Source organism: Amphiura filiformis, chromosome 11 (assembly GCF_039555335.1).
Source record: "Amphiura filiformis chromosome 11, Afil_fr2py, whole genome shotgun sequence".
In the NCBI taxonomy this organism is placed as follows: domain Eukaryota; kingdom Metazoa; phylum Echinodermata; class Ophiuroidea; order Amphilepidida; family Amphiuridae; genus Amphiura; species Amphiura filiformis.
The window spans coordinates 43,342,583-43,358,432 of NC_092638.1; positions in this window are offsets into that span (position 1 = coordinate 43,342,583).

Genomic DNA, 15,850 nt, shown 5'->3' on the forward strand with positions numbered 1-15,850 from the left:
TTTATTTATTTTTCATTCGTGATAAATTTATATCTCCTGTAAGCGTTAAACATGGTAAAAGGAGATGTTATGATCACATGATTGCAACTAATTAATCATTCATGAAATTGAAATTTGATCAATCGCAGAACCTAGTTTATTCCCGCAAGTAGTGAAGTTTCAAAATTCTAGTTGATGTTTATTTTTATTGAAATGTAAGCTTACTTAAAACTTGCTCACCCTGTATTGTTGTCCATGTCCTAGTAAGTATCCACATACGTAATCAGATGTTCCACCGGTTTTTACTCAGCTGGCCTTCCCAAATTGCAATACTCTTTTCCCAATACGCAGATTTCGCCATCAGACTGTGACAAATCCCACTCGTTGCTGTGATTTGCTGCTATGGATGCTTTCGACCATGTTTTCATTTACACTTCCATATACTCCATTTCTGCCGAAAGATTCAGCATCCAGTATTAAATTTATAACCACCTTGACTGCTGCAGCTTTTTGACTGATGAGCGATGCCCTGCATTCCTGTAATGGTTCAAAATTCTGCACCCTTTAGAGTATATAGGCCTACTAATGATATGGCACAATACACCAGGGTCGTATTTCGCTGACATATATTTCCATCTTGTGTTGAGTATCTACCCTTTTTTCACTTGTCCGTGTGCTATAGCTTTCTACAGTCATTGTAACACCTGAAGCTCATCCTGTCTTACCTCCATGGTATTACCAATGTGGTGTTTTGGTGTCTCTCATGACAGCCGCCATTAATGTCATCGGTGTTTCTAGACACTAGTTGCCGACATATTTTGTGATCATGCTTCCATCGCTTCTTCTTCGACGAACCATTCTCTTCTTTCCCGTAGTAATACTTCAGATGAATTCTCACTAGGCCTACAGTCAAACTTCAAATCAAGTAAAGTACTCGATATCAGCCGACAGTAAAACTCAGAAAATTTCTAAGTGACCAAAAAATTTTCCATTACCAAACTCCAGAAACATCTTACTCCTTTCAAGACAGATATCCTTATGGCCTTATCCTGGAAAACTAGGCAGGGCAAGAATGTCATTGACCACTTCTCATTGGCCACCGCAAACAATAGATCCTAAACATCACTGGCCCTTGGATAATGCCATTCCTAGGCAACCAATCAATAAATCAATCAATTGGATTTGACCAGGCACTGGTTTTGGACTAGTCTATTCCACAGGGGGGTAAATTTGTTTATTGTATATAGATACAATAAACTTTATTATCATAAATCTTTAAATCTTAGTAATTGTTATTTTATAAATGTTTATTTAACAGATAATGGCCGGAAAAGTTGGAAAGACATGGAAGATACCAGGAGGGGGTGATAAACCCTTAAAGTATTAAAAAAAAAAATTCTAATATTTATGTTTGGGTGATGTCGAGCTGAGGCAACATGCCAGGGGAACACACTTTGCGAAAAATATTATTTGTGACGGTGAACCTGGTGAAAAATTATGTTTATTAAAAATATAAAGAGCAATAAATAATAAAATGTAAATTAATTGGCCTGATTGGATGGGATCATGTCACCTTAATATTGGCACATTCAGAAGAACAATCTTTTTACAACTATATAATACCAAAAGAACCAACTTTTTTAGCTTGTGGCCACTCAAAATAACCATATCACACCTTGCAAATATTCTATGCTGATTATAAGAGGTTGGCCATCTTGGCTTTAAGGGTCACTACAGACTTTTTAGTGGATGTAGACTATTTGATATAACATGTCTTTGTTATTTAATTTATTCCCATTCTATTTCCAGTAATGTTTTAACTTCTAACAAATGTTTGATGACGTAAAATCAATAATATATATCTACCAATCATGCAACATAACATATTATCAATTAAAAGTTGAAATTACTGGAAGTAGAATGGGAATAGATTAATAACAAAAGCATGTTACATCAAAAATATTCTACATCGAATATGCAGAGTCTGTACGGCCCTTAATAGTCCACAACAAAACTTGTGAACTATTTATCGGCTGATCCTGATAAATCAGCGGACTATGTAATTGCTTTATGGTAAACGGTTCTGACCTTGTGCGTATGCGCACTTGATTGGATAAAATGTGTAATATTAGATCACAAGAAAGTAGTGAAGAATGAAAATGGTGGAATTAGGTAGTAATACCGATTGATATCGCCTGCTTTGGTAACCTTGGCAATGGCTTGTGTAACCATGGTAACTGATGTGAAATGTATTCTGGAGTGCAACCTCACAGGAAACTTGAGTAGATTAAAATACACAGAAACTATCAATTGTAATCTGCTGATGATATTAGATGGGGAAGGATGCAACATCTTGTAGATTTAATGCATGTGCACACAATAATGGAAAGAAAATCCTGAAGTGAGATGAGATTAAGTGTCGCCACTGGACTAAGCAAGATGAGTTGCTTGCCTGGAAAATAGATTGTCAAATATTGCCAAAATGATAGTGGGATTTTTCCTTTTTTTCTTCTTTTGTTCCATCCATCATCAAAATAATATATACCAATATTTGGCAGTATTCACAGACCAAATAAAAGATTGAAAATATGTAATTTATTTTGGGTCTCACTTTCTGTCTCACTTTGCTATAATTTGTTAGGGTGAAGTGAGGGAATTGATATATATCACATGGATAGGATATTGTCTGCCCATAAAAGTAAGACACTTATGATACCACATTTGTGATGGCTGCCCGTAATGTTGCTGCGGCCCTGTGTACAGGTACACATGTATGTAAAATGTACACATTTGCATACTCTCAATCCTAGTATCAGACTGTAAGTATTTCAACCTTTACCAGGATTAAATCATTAGTGATGTGCATGAGAACACATATGTGACTCCTCGTCACAACTGAGCCCGGAAGTCGCCAATCATCATTTTTGAGATATTCAACCAAAATATTCTGCTTTAAATTAGCTTTAAAATGATGTATATCATGTCTATAGTACTTGACATTTAAGTAGTGAAAATCAATAAAACAGTCAATAAATCCTTTGTTTCCTATTGTTTATTGTTAAGTTTGATGGAGCATATCTCAATAGTGGCACTGGCGACATCCGGGGTCAGTTGTGGCGAGGAGTCACATATATTGTGTTCTAATATCTGTGATGAGAACCCATTGTATTTTCAGAGTTGCATGATTCAAAGTGTTGAACGTGAATATATGGCATCATCTGCTCAAGTTTAACTTGATGAGCAAACAATACCATATATTCACTTTCAAAATATAATATTCTATATATTCACTTAAAAGGTTGGCAAAGCCGATAGTATTTTCAGTGTTGCGTGAGTCAAGGTGTTGAAAGTGAATATATGAAATTGTCTGTTCATGCAAGTTAAGGTTGGCAAAGCATATTTGCCTTAGGGGAAAAGAGAAACAAACCTGATCGCGACTCGATACACAAATCCCTTAGCTCATCCAGTCAGCCGGCAACAAGGAGATACACATCTCATCTAAGCTGTATAGCTCTGTATGATGCTGTTTTAACAATATACTGTGTGGATGAGCCACCTTATCGGTTTATTGGGCTATTCCGGTTGAAAACTAAATGGTGACTCCATTTGAAATCCACACCCCATGTGTGGGAGATTAAGGTTATGTCTTCCATAGGGGGAGTATGGATTTCAACTAGAATAACCCATAGTAGGATGTGTGTCCAACGAGGCCACTCAATTTGAAATGCAGACATCAGTTTTGAACCAATTATTTATCGAAGCATTTATATACCATCAATAGACTGCTTTATACCTGACATGTTTTTTTTTAAAACATGTTAGCTATACAGGTATAGTGTTTAGTTTGCATGTTTCACTCTGAACAACATGCTGTACTTAGAATCTAACATTGTGCAAAGATGTTTAGGCAATCCATGTTAAATGCTTTATTTATTTATTTATTAAATCATTGCTGTCCTTTGTATGGAATTACATAAATAATGCCAGTTTCTGCAGTATTTAATAGAGTCTCGAATGGTAATTAATGTTTGCTATCTACTGAAGATAGCAATGCAGAAGAGTGAGAGTGATATTAAGTAATTTTACAACAAGGTCTTATATATATTTTGTTCCTTCCTAAAAGTAAGAGCTATTTATTTTGGTTGACAGATATATTTTCATCATCTGCTTCTTCATTTTTCATTGCCTAAGCTTTATCTAAATTTGCTATCACTGATTGAAAATCTATCCAATTAAATTTGTTCTGATGCTGACTAACTCAAGTGACTGTTGAAGATATATACTGATCCAAGAAACAAGAAGGGGTCAATGAACTCAAATATAGGCCTTGCAAACAAAATTGTCACTGAAATAAGTGAATTGTTTTGTTTGCGATTGGTATTAGTTGCAAATGGATAGCTACAGGTTGTGATATGATCAAGCAAAATAGTGTCCGTGTATTGCACACTATAAATCATTGCTCTTGTTTGCCCTTTTTTAAAGTGCGGTTTTTGTCAAGAAAATCAACATTCAGTTTTCAATTTTGTTGCATGTAATATTTTTAGAACCTTGTTTCAATGAAAATTCAATTACACTTACACTTGGACTTTCATAATTTTACTGTTGCTAAGAACAATGAAATACAAAAGAAGTTGAATACTATTATTGGCTATATCTCGTAATCATAGCAACAAAGGACTCATTTAGCTTGATCATGTCACATTATGTCATGGCATATTTGGCATTGAGCAAGATGTTGGTTATATTTCATTGTTATCAACAATTGAAAAATATATTTCAGAAATGGTAATTGCAATTTTTATTGAAGTTTAATTACATTGTCACATATTGATTAATGAGAATGTTCAGTCAAAAATTCAATTTAGTTATGTGCAACAAATGACTCTTTGCTTGATTGTGTCACAAACTTTAATCAATGCATGGGTGGAGGATATGTTTGAAAGTTAAATATATGTTATGTTTTCATTTTATTCAAAACAAGTATCTTTAAACCATTTACTTTGATAGAAAATTATTGTTAGGATCATTAGTTTCAACAATAAAAGTTGCAGAATGGAATACAGGGTCATGATTATAGACTTCTTTGATTTAAATAGTGAATGTATCTGCAAACCATTTAATAGTTTAGTTTGATGGAATGTTATTGTTAGGGTTAGTTTCATTGATAGAAGTTGCTGAGTGGAATAAAGGGTCACGATTACAAACTTCTTTATTTAGATACCATATCATTTGACTTAAATGTCAGTTTTACTGAAATATTTTATCATGTTTATTTGATCATATACCATATCATTTGACCTTATTGATAAATTTTACAAAGAAATATTCTATTATATATATTTGACACGGAATACATAATGCTTTACTTTGTATTGTAATGGATCCCATATGAAGAGCTTTGTTTCAAAACCCCTTACATGTACTTGAGCAATTTTGAGAACACATAAAAAATCGTCCGGAAAATCACTGATATAAGAGGGTTTTCAACAAAAGCAGTTTTTGGCGGGATGCTCATCCTACCCAAGCATCCCACCCAAATCCCGCTTTTGTTGCAAACCCCCATATGTCAGTACTTTTTTTTTGGTTTTGAAACAAAGCTCTTCATATACTGATTTTTTTGACAACCTGGTTCTTTAGTGTGCTGAAATTATTATTATGGAGAGCATCATTTGGCTGAAGCCATGCAAAGCCCAATCCTATTCAATAACCAAAACTAGGAATGTTTAAATTCATCTAAAATGATTTATAAAACTCATAATATTATGAGAATTTTTTTGATTTGGTAAGGTTACCTGTCAAAAGTATAGAAAGGGTTAACAGCAAGTAGGAAGAAAATGTTGCAAAATCAAAATTGGGTTGATTTCACTCAAAAAATTAAGGTATATGTTTCTCATTTTAGGATTCTAATAAATTTGTGTCCCTCTGGAGTGATTTGTTTTTGTAGACAGTAAATGTGTTTTATGTTATGCTAGTGAAGAAAACCAAATTAAACTATTAAAATACTAAGCATGTTTTGATGATAATTTCATTTGCAGAGAGGAAAAAGAACTCGCTACACTGATTAATTTTTGTGTGTGTCATGACAATTTTAAACACACTAATGGATTATTATAAATGGATGTAATATCCTGTACCATATGCATTAAACATTTTGCCAAACATATCATTTAAATTTTCCAAAATATTACATGAAAAAGATAGAAAAAATGCTGGATTAGCACCCACTTTAATATCTCTGTCAAGGCAAATGAAAGTTGAAGTACAGGTTATTTATTTTTAGAACTTACTTGATGCTTTTTGGGGCAGTCAGGTGGAGTAATTTATTTCAATATTTTAAACATGAAAGTATAGGAGACAGTTGCATATTATAAACACTATAGCATGTTTATAGATTGTGTTTTATAATTAAAACTGCCTGAGGATGATGTGCTTTGCATCAAAAATTTGCTATAAAATGTTTCCATCTTTGTTTATTTACATGTTTATAGAACAGATCTGTAAAGTACTAATAATGTAACTGACTCAAGTCCAATTAATTAATTATTAATTAATCAATTTGGTCGAACACTTTACCTTTGGATCTTTGCATCTTGGATGTATATCTTGGATTTATCTATTTGTTTATAGAGGTATTTGTGTTAAAAAATTATTAAGATTTTGATATCACTGATATCAATGTGTTGGGGTATTAAAATTGTTTTGTTTGTTTTCTTAGTTTTTAATCTTTAATCATTTTAAATTACCACATATGCAATTTTCTTGGCAAAATGGGTCAAATATTATGAAGAACAGTTAGTTTTTCACAGTACATAAAAGTAGTGTAAATGTCAGCAGAGTCTTGTCATGCCTCAAGTACAGTACGGCCAATTTTGGTGAGGGTTTAAAACAAATTTTGCTTGTTAAAATAGGCAAATATTTGGAAAACAAAGATTAAAATTGATTTTGATAGGATGGCATTATGAGTGGGTACACAACTTTACCATGCTCTACAATGTGGTTAATGTTCAATATTTGAGCTGGGAAGCGAGTTCTGTGTTGAAACTATTTTGTTGAAAAAACTGATACAATGTGTGTTCATTAGGTTTTATCGTTACCTATTATTCTCTAATTTCAAGAGAAAGATAATCAAAGGTTTCATTTATATCAATTGATTACTATCAATTATCAATGCAATATCATCAAACACTATATCAAGGAAACCTAACCAAATTGGTGAATCAGAGATCTGAGGAGCCAGCCGCCAGGGATTGTCAAAAAATCACTATTAGCCTCTGCTTGTGCAAATTGCTTGGTTGCTCTTTAAACAAACTGGCTTCCACAAAATATCAACCAAATGGATATATGAGCATGATAATGTAAAGAAAACAAGTGAAAAGATAATGGTTTCTTTTGGAATTGGGCCAGTGTTCTACATTCATAGACAATACCTACACTAGCAAACTAGATCAAATGAGTTCCAATTGGTTCAAGGTGTATCATCACAAGTTGAATATTATTAAGTGTACAGACTTGATAAATAATTGAAGCTTGTCAACAGTGTTGCCAAAATGAGGGTGCTACATCTGCCGATGATGATAAAGACAAAGCACCCAACTTATAGGTATTATTGCTAACAGTTTCATTTTCCTAATTCAGTCCCATTTAAAGGAGAGTCAATCTTTTGTCACTTTCATCTGTTGTAAGATCTTACATAGAGAAACTTAGTTTATTTGCTTATTTCGTCGGCTGTAATGACATATTCGACATTTTAAACATTTTTGAGAAAATTGGTACATTAGTTTGTTATGTTCTACTTTATATATTCACCAAAAACCATGCCTCTAAGTGGCTTAATTAGTAAGATATTTAATTAATTTAATTATGTTGTATTTGCAAAACCTTGAACTGTCTCTATCACATACCGGTAACAATTAATTTGCCGATCACCTATACCGCGCAAGCCCAGAATATCGTATCTGCACATAGTGGCATACAGTAAAATGTTTGTCCTTTTCATATATTGACGTATTTGCACAACTGTTTCACATAGTGACATATTTGCATGACATATTTGTCATTTGAACAGCAAAATTGTCATTAGTCCTTTTCACATAGTGACATTTTATTTAATATTGATTTTTTGGAGAATAAGTTATGATCTGATAGTGATAAGTCAATTTCATTGAAAATATGGTATACATGTATTTGCATTACTTCAGGTTTTAATCAACAATAATGTTTTAATCAAGACTGTGCAGCAAATGAAAATTCAAATACAATTTTCTCTAAATGTGGCGGACGATTTCTGTTGTTGATAAGTTGGTTGATAAAAGGCAATTAAATCCCCTTTGTATAAACAGGGGAAAGAAGAACCACACATCGCATACTAGCACTTTGGACATACCTGCCTGTGCAGGGACTTGAAACCCAGACCTTTCGCTTGGGCGGCGTCAAATGTTCTAACCACTGAGCTACACAGACTGTTATGTCCCTGTTAAGCAGGACTCAAGCCTCAAAGAACTCATAAACATTACAAACAATATATAGCACATAAGTGTATGAGATCAATTAATGATGTTTATCGCCAGCCTAATGTAATCTTGCAAACAAGGGAAGAAGCTTACACTGGAACATAACATTACAAACTAGCGCACTAGATCAATATGCTTTATTACTACTGATTTCTTACAACTAAGGCAACAATAAAAAAGTTCATCTATCAAACATTTAGCAAAATAGCTATGTTGTTTTTGTTATTGTTTTTGCTGTCTTAGCCTACCTTTTCCTTGTTTTGGGCTGCTAACCTGTTTATGCCATTCAAAAAATTTGGATAAATTAAAAAAATACTTCTGCAATTTGTGCGGGTTTGAAGAACAAACCTTTTATTTAATGCAAACCATTGACGTCAAAAAACATGTACACATGCGCCACAAAAGAGGTATAAACAGTATTGTATGTGCACAACATTTTTCTTAAAATATCGCCCAAGTTTTGTGACCAAAACCAGGGCGATGGCAATTGTACTCGTGACATAGACATGACATGTTTCAAGGATGCTTACTTGCATGCCCAGATATTGAGTGTCATATTTATGTTGATAAAGATGATTAATTGGCATCATGATATCAGTATTCATGTGGTCTAAAAACATAATTCAAAAGTGAAATTGATTTGTTCTCTCTTTAAGATGAGGATCCAATGAGCATAGAATCTAAGTGACCAGGCTAAGTGGGTGACCCTAGAACCACAAAAACAGATTTTACAATGACACATTTCTTTTGATTTTGTTTTACATACATCAGGGCCGTTGCAAGCAGGGCGGCTGGGGATGCCATGGCCGCCCCACTTTTTGAGAAATTTGTTATGTTTTTCTTTGTATCTTTATTTCAATATGGGCAAAGATTTGTAATTTGGCCGCCCCATATTTGTGATGGCCGCCCCACATTTTTCGACCGTGCTACGGCCCTGACATACATGGTATGGTAAATATGATTATGTACATCATATCATACAAAATGATTAGATGGGTGACAGTCTCAGTGGTTCTCATGCTGACATTTATTACTTTTTACTTCTATAATTTATACCACAGTGAATTTATACACAATGTATATTCCTTGTCAAATAACCCTCCCACCCCATGAAAAAAATTTGAGAATTTTGTTGTTGTGTCTTATTTACCCCTTAAAAGTCCATTAAAGTCAGAGGGCAGGATGGTGCAGTAGTAAAGACCTCGACTCATCATCACATAGTAATTGGAGGTGTGGGTTTGAATCCCTGCAGTACCAACATGTTGTGCACTTGGACAGAGCGCTTGTACCTCACTTGCCTCACCCCACCCAGGTGTAATGGGGGAGCTGTTATTGGATAATGACAATCAAATTGTTGAGAGGGGCTGCACTTTGGTCACGCTGTTGTTGAAATGCAATGATTCTACTGTATTTCAGTGGCAGTATTTCAGTTGTTTTAAGTGTGCTGGTACCGGAGTGACAAAGGTGAACATCATAAACATTATTTTCTTTATTTAATAAGTAAGATAAAGATGAGATCAGTTTTACTATTTTTTTTTCCAATTCAATATCATAAGGCCCTATATAAATCTGAAATAGTATTTTTATCATACACTGAAATGTTATTTAACAATAAACACTTCCATTTAATCATTTTTTCCATGTGCTTTAATAAACCAAAAAAACACAGATCTAATCTTATTATCACACTGAAAGTAGCAATTTTGACATACAAATATTAGAATTACACTCTATATTTGAGAGTTGCATGCACTTACCCTGAGGCACATCATGTAAAACCAGTGTAGAGTAGTAAGACATTCCATTGGTGCATGAGTGATGAGTACACCCTTATACACCTGCTCATCTCAGGCTATTTATCAGTCATTTGCAGACGCAGAAATTTATCAAACCACTGCTTCAGTAACATGAAGGTATGTAGAAGCATTGGTACTGCCAGAAGGAAAAGTATGATCAAATCAGAAAGAATACTTGAACTTTACGGAAGTAACTAAGGGCCATGCGGTTCTTTTTGTAGTCAAGATCTTATGATTGTGAATCTTGACTTCTTGTGTTCTTGACTTAGCCAATTTGAAATAAAGAAATAGTTAAGACAACTCAGGATCTCAAGAACTCATGAAATCTGTTCAATTTTCACAGCGTCAGTATTTTAATTGTAAGCCCATCCACTTTTTGTTATCTCGAGATCCTATTTTTGTGACTTATAGTCAGGAACTCACAAGCTCAAGAACTCACACACACTCACAAGCCCTTAACTTGCCCCAGCAGACAAAGTCCTGCTGCTGCCATTGGATATCTGATAACCCTATCCGGGATGAATTTTCCAGCTATTCTGAATCTTGTCAAGTTGTCATACTAAAGTCAGTTTTGCACCTGTTGTTACTGTCAGTTTTAGGTCACTGAACCACCTCATTCATATCATTTTTTTCCAAATCACATAAAAATCTTTTTTTTCTTCTTTTTTTCAATCTTTAAGGGCTCTGGTATGAGTGTTTGGGCAGTATTTTTGTGGGACATGAGAGCACATCAGACATATCGAATTGCATTCTGAATACGAAGAATGTCCTTCTAATATCAAATAATTTTGATTTTTGTTTTAATTCGTGATATAATACACATTTTATGGCAAATGATTAAAAATGGATATTTTTGATATTTAACAGTCCTCAAAGTAAACTTTATCAATCTAATAATATATACTTAATGTAGCTGGGATAAAAAGCCAACGATCAATTGAAAATGTTGACCTTTCATATTGAAGATATGGAATTTTTCCCCATAACACCAATTGATCGTCGGCTTTTCATCCCAGCTACATACACTTTATGTACATATCATTAGACTTATAAAGTTTACTTAGAAGACTGATATATATCAAAAAATTTAAAATATCAAATTTTAATAATTTGTATTATATCGCAAATTTTGAAAAATCAAAATTATTTGATATCAGAAGAATATTCTTTGTATTCTGAATGCAATTCGATATGTCTGATGTGCTCTCATGTCTTACAAAAATACTGTCCAAACGCTCATACCAGAGCCCTTAATACCATTGAAAATGTACAATATGCACATAACTATCACTTTATAATTCACAATTGGTCATTTAAAATTGACTTTATTTAGCTGGCTAACAATGGAATTAATTTTGGACAATTAATTATTGGTGTAATTACAATTTTGAGTAGATGTAATAACCGGGATACACTATATGACAGATGAGTTAATTTGATTTTCACCCATGCATCCATAGGAAGCAGATGTTTAATATAAGTCAATGACATAAATTGTACAGACAGGAGGCTGGAGGTTTGAATGCATGTCAGCTAGATAGGTCTCACAGTTATTTCCAATTTTAACATGACAGGGAATAAGGTTTTGTTTGGGGAAAATTGACTAAATAGTCATATTCTGTATCAAAATCAAAATTGTTCAAATATTGATCATGCATAATACATGTGGTTCTACTATACAAGATGCTGGAACTACTGCCTTATTTTGACAGAAAAATGGGGGGAAATTTAATTTTTTATCACATTGCATTCAAAATTCATAATACTTTCTTCCTATTATGAAAGCAGGTGCATGTACAAAGTCAATGACACATACCTACTGGTCTCTTCTCATTGCAGAGTTTCTTAAGGACAATTTTAGGGTTTGGGACCAGAAGGCTGTATCTTCAATAGCTGCCAGGTCTCATATTTATAGATGTTGTCAGCCTGCTACGCTAATTGCCTAAGTCATTTTTTGTAATTTTGAGAACAAAGAACAAAATGTGGTTCAAGCATCAGTTACGCAATAACCTTAATTATTTTGGATTATTCCCTTTCATTTGTATCATTATCATTAATTTGTTCTTGTGAAAAGATTGGTGAATAAATATGTTTAAATGCATGCTTGAACCATATTTCGCACTTTGTTCTCAAAATTACAAAAAAATGACTTAGGCAATTAGCGTAACAGGCTGACGATGTGTACAATATAGAATGCAGTAATGGTCAAAATGTCTGAAAGGCAGCTATTGTAGATAGTGCCTCTAACACTCAACTTGAGCATGTAGATTTCTCTCATTTTCCATAAAATTTGATGAACAAATCACTAGGATGTCAAACATAGGGCCTACACTAGGATGTCAAACAAGGCACAGTTCTATACCCCCAATATGTCTGTATGTTTCAAAATTGACCTTTGATTTAATATGTTGGGTACAAAAACTTATAGGCCTACTCCATAAGTTGAGGTCAAATTTTTAGCATTGATTGCATTAGAAGGTTAATGAACTATATACCCCCCCCCCCAATCATTATACTATTCCAGTTCCAGCCAATGATATGTTGTGAACAAAATAACAATTAAATAAAACCTTTTTAATTGATTATTTCTTTGTGTCTTTTTAATTTCATGCATTCCCTTCTGCCTGCCTTTGATGTTCATCTGGATCATGATAGGTGAGTACATGTTTGATATTTGGAGAAATGGTGGATTATTCCATTTTGGCATCAGAAATATAAAATGAAAAACAAATTCACCCACCTATATACCAAAATAGGCTATTCAAGTTGAAATCCATATACCCTATATGGAAAACTTAACCTTATCTTCCACTCAGGGAGTGTGAATGTCAAATGGAGTTACCTGAATGGGTGACTCCATTTGCCAAATCAACACCCCATGGAGATTAGACATGTCTATGTTAGACATATGGGGTGTATGGATTTCAACTGGAATAGCCCAATGGAAACGAGACAGTTTTGGTTCAAAGTGTAGTAGTGTCTTTGCATGGTGTGAGTTAATTTTACACAGTAATTTGTTGATGAGAGAAAATAAAATTGGATTGAAATTGGCTCAAATTGCATGAATTTTACACATAAGAAGAAGCATGAGACGACAGATGTTCAATTATTTAAGTCATTAAGGCTAAGTAAAAAATACATTAGCTTCTTGTCCAGGCTATCTGAAAAAAAGGAAGGAGGCCCTTTTTAAAGCTATACTGTCTATGTTTAAAGACGACATAAGGATTGTTCATTTTCAATGCAGCCCATCATGCACAGTACAACTGCAGGGTCCATATTCAACAAGTCCAGATACAGAGTCATGGCTTCATCATCTTGATCACAGGGATTCTATACCTTACACCATAGTGTAAGACAAGCAATGTTGAACAAAAAAGAATATTTGAAAAAGGAAGCGGTATTATTTTTTACTTGATGGCCTTCACATATTAGAGCTCATCAGAAGCACACAAAAACAAATACTGTAAAATTTAGTATCTTGGTATGAAAATCCGACTTGCATAAAGTTTTATTTTCAATAACTAGTAAATGACATTCCTTCTACAATAATGTCACGTCAAGTGGACAGGTCATGCAGATATCGATGAATCTATAAGAAAAATAAATCACAAATTGTGATTTATTTTACCCATGTTGGTATTTTTTAAATAACATTCATGCCTCACCAATTGTTCTGGATGTACTTTGCATGTGTGTATCAACATCACTGCATTACATAGGAGGTTAAATTGTACTTTCCTGTTGTCTTGTAATCGCAGAAAAAGGGGTCAATGCCCCAAATTCTGTGTTGTAGCAATTTGCGTAAGTAGATATCTCATCACGGTGTGTCAATCCTTTTTAAACATGAATAAATCAGTCTTGTCTGTGTCTCATCTTAGCCTGCTTGGGTAACACTTGTGTACGCTTCTTATATGTGGCATCTGATATGAGTAAGGGATCTAGGATTTAAAAAGGGGTTACACATCCGTGGGGAGGAATGGGTGAGAATCACAGAAATAGATAAAACAGAATCTGGACTCACCGCCGCGCCAGTTTTTTTTATTCAGGCATGTTTTGCTTAGAATGCATTTGGAACTAAATCACTAGTGCTATAGTATGGAGCAAACACTTTGTGTCAAAGGAGCCACACATGCAACAAAATACAGAATTTGTCATGTTTGTTTCTGCAGGGATATTCTCATGTGCCTGGTTGCTGGGGGATGTTGGCAAAGACATGAACCACGGACATGAATACCCAAAAAATATTCGCTTTTGCTTCTGTTAAACAAGGTGGTACATGCCCAGGGCAGCACACATATTGTATTTTGTAGGTCATTCAGTATCCCAGCAAGTACACAACCTTCTTGAAAACATTCGCAAACCTTAAAAAAGGTTGCCAGAAAACATTTAAAATTTCAGGTTATAAAAGGTATAAATATAAAACCAAATGTTGCACAAATTATTTTCCTGTAAAATGTACTCATGGAAACAGCCCATTTTGTCCAAAGTGTCATTAGTCCAAAATGGTTAAAGTTAGAGTTTAGGGCATTTTAGATTAGGGTTAAGGTTAGGGTTATTCTGGCTTACATATCCACATTAACAAAAAAGAGTAATGAGACATGGGAGTATTGAGGCCTCCCCTGGCTTGGTCCATGCAACAAAGTATACTGCTAGACTGTTAATTAGCAAATAATTGGTTAACATCATACCACATCTAAACTTGTATATTACCAAATTCTTTCAAAAATGGATGTTGTAAATGAGATATTCCTTTTTCATACAAATTCCGATCCATAAGATAAATGATTCCAAGCATGTTTCTTATTAATTCTGGTACACAAGACTTTGTGCACAAGATGTACACACATGAAATACAGTACTTAAGAAATCAAAATTGTTTGATTTCTTGTGAATTATTTTGCAGTTAAAAAATAATGTAGTAATTTGTATTTTATTGATCCTCTTACACTGAAGTATCCATGGCTTTTCTGTTAAATGACATTACTACTTAGAACATGGTACAATACCTGTAATACCGTCATTGTAATAAAATAAAATGTTTTTATAAGGCTGAGTTCACATAGAAGTATACGGTATTCGCTATACGAAATACGCTCATTCGATCAGGCTGTGTTCATATAGGAGTATACTATGTGAACTCAGCCTGATCGAATGAGCGTATTTTCAGATAGCGGATAGCTTAATATGTCAGTTTACCCATTTTCTTCGTCTTATCAAATGCTTGTAACTTTACTTCTTGAGGTCACATTGCATTCAATGAGGTGTCATAATGTGCAGAATTAGATAGTGCATCTATTAAAAAAATGAATTTACCCACATATGGTTTAGGTTTTAAAATTAGGACGGTATACGCTGCACTAAAATCGAACACGCACGATTCCCACTATACTAAACTATACGCAGGTATACGGCCTTTTCGAATAGCTCTTATGTGACCCGGTACTATGAAATTACCTTGCTCGATTTAAGCTATACGCATGCACCGGCAAAACGTGCATCGTATACCCGAATAGTATACTTCTATGCAATCGTAGCCTTATGTGACCCGGTACTATGAAATTGCCT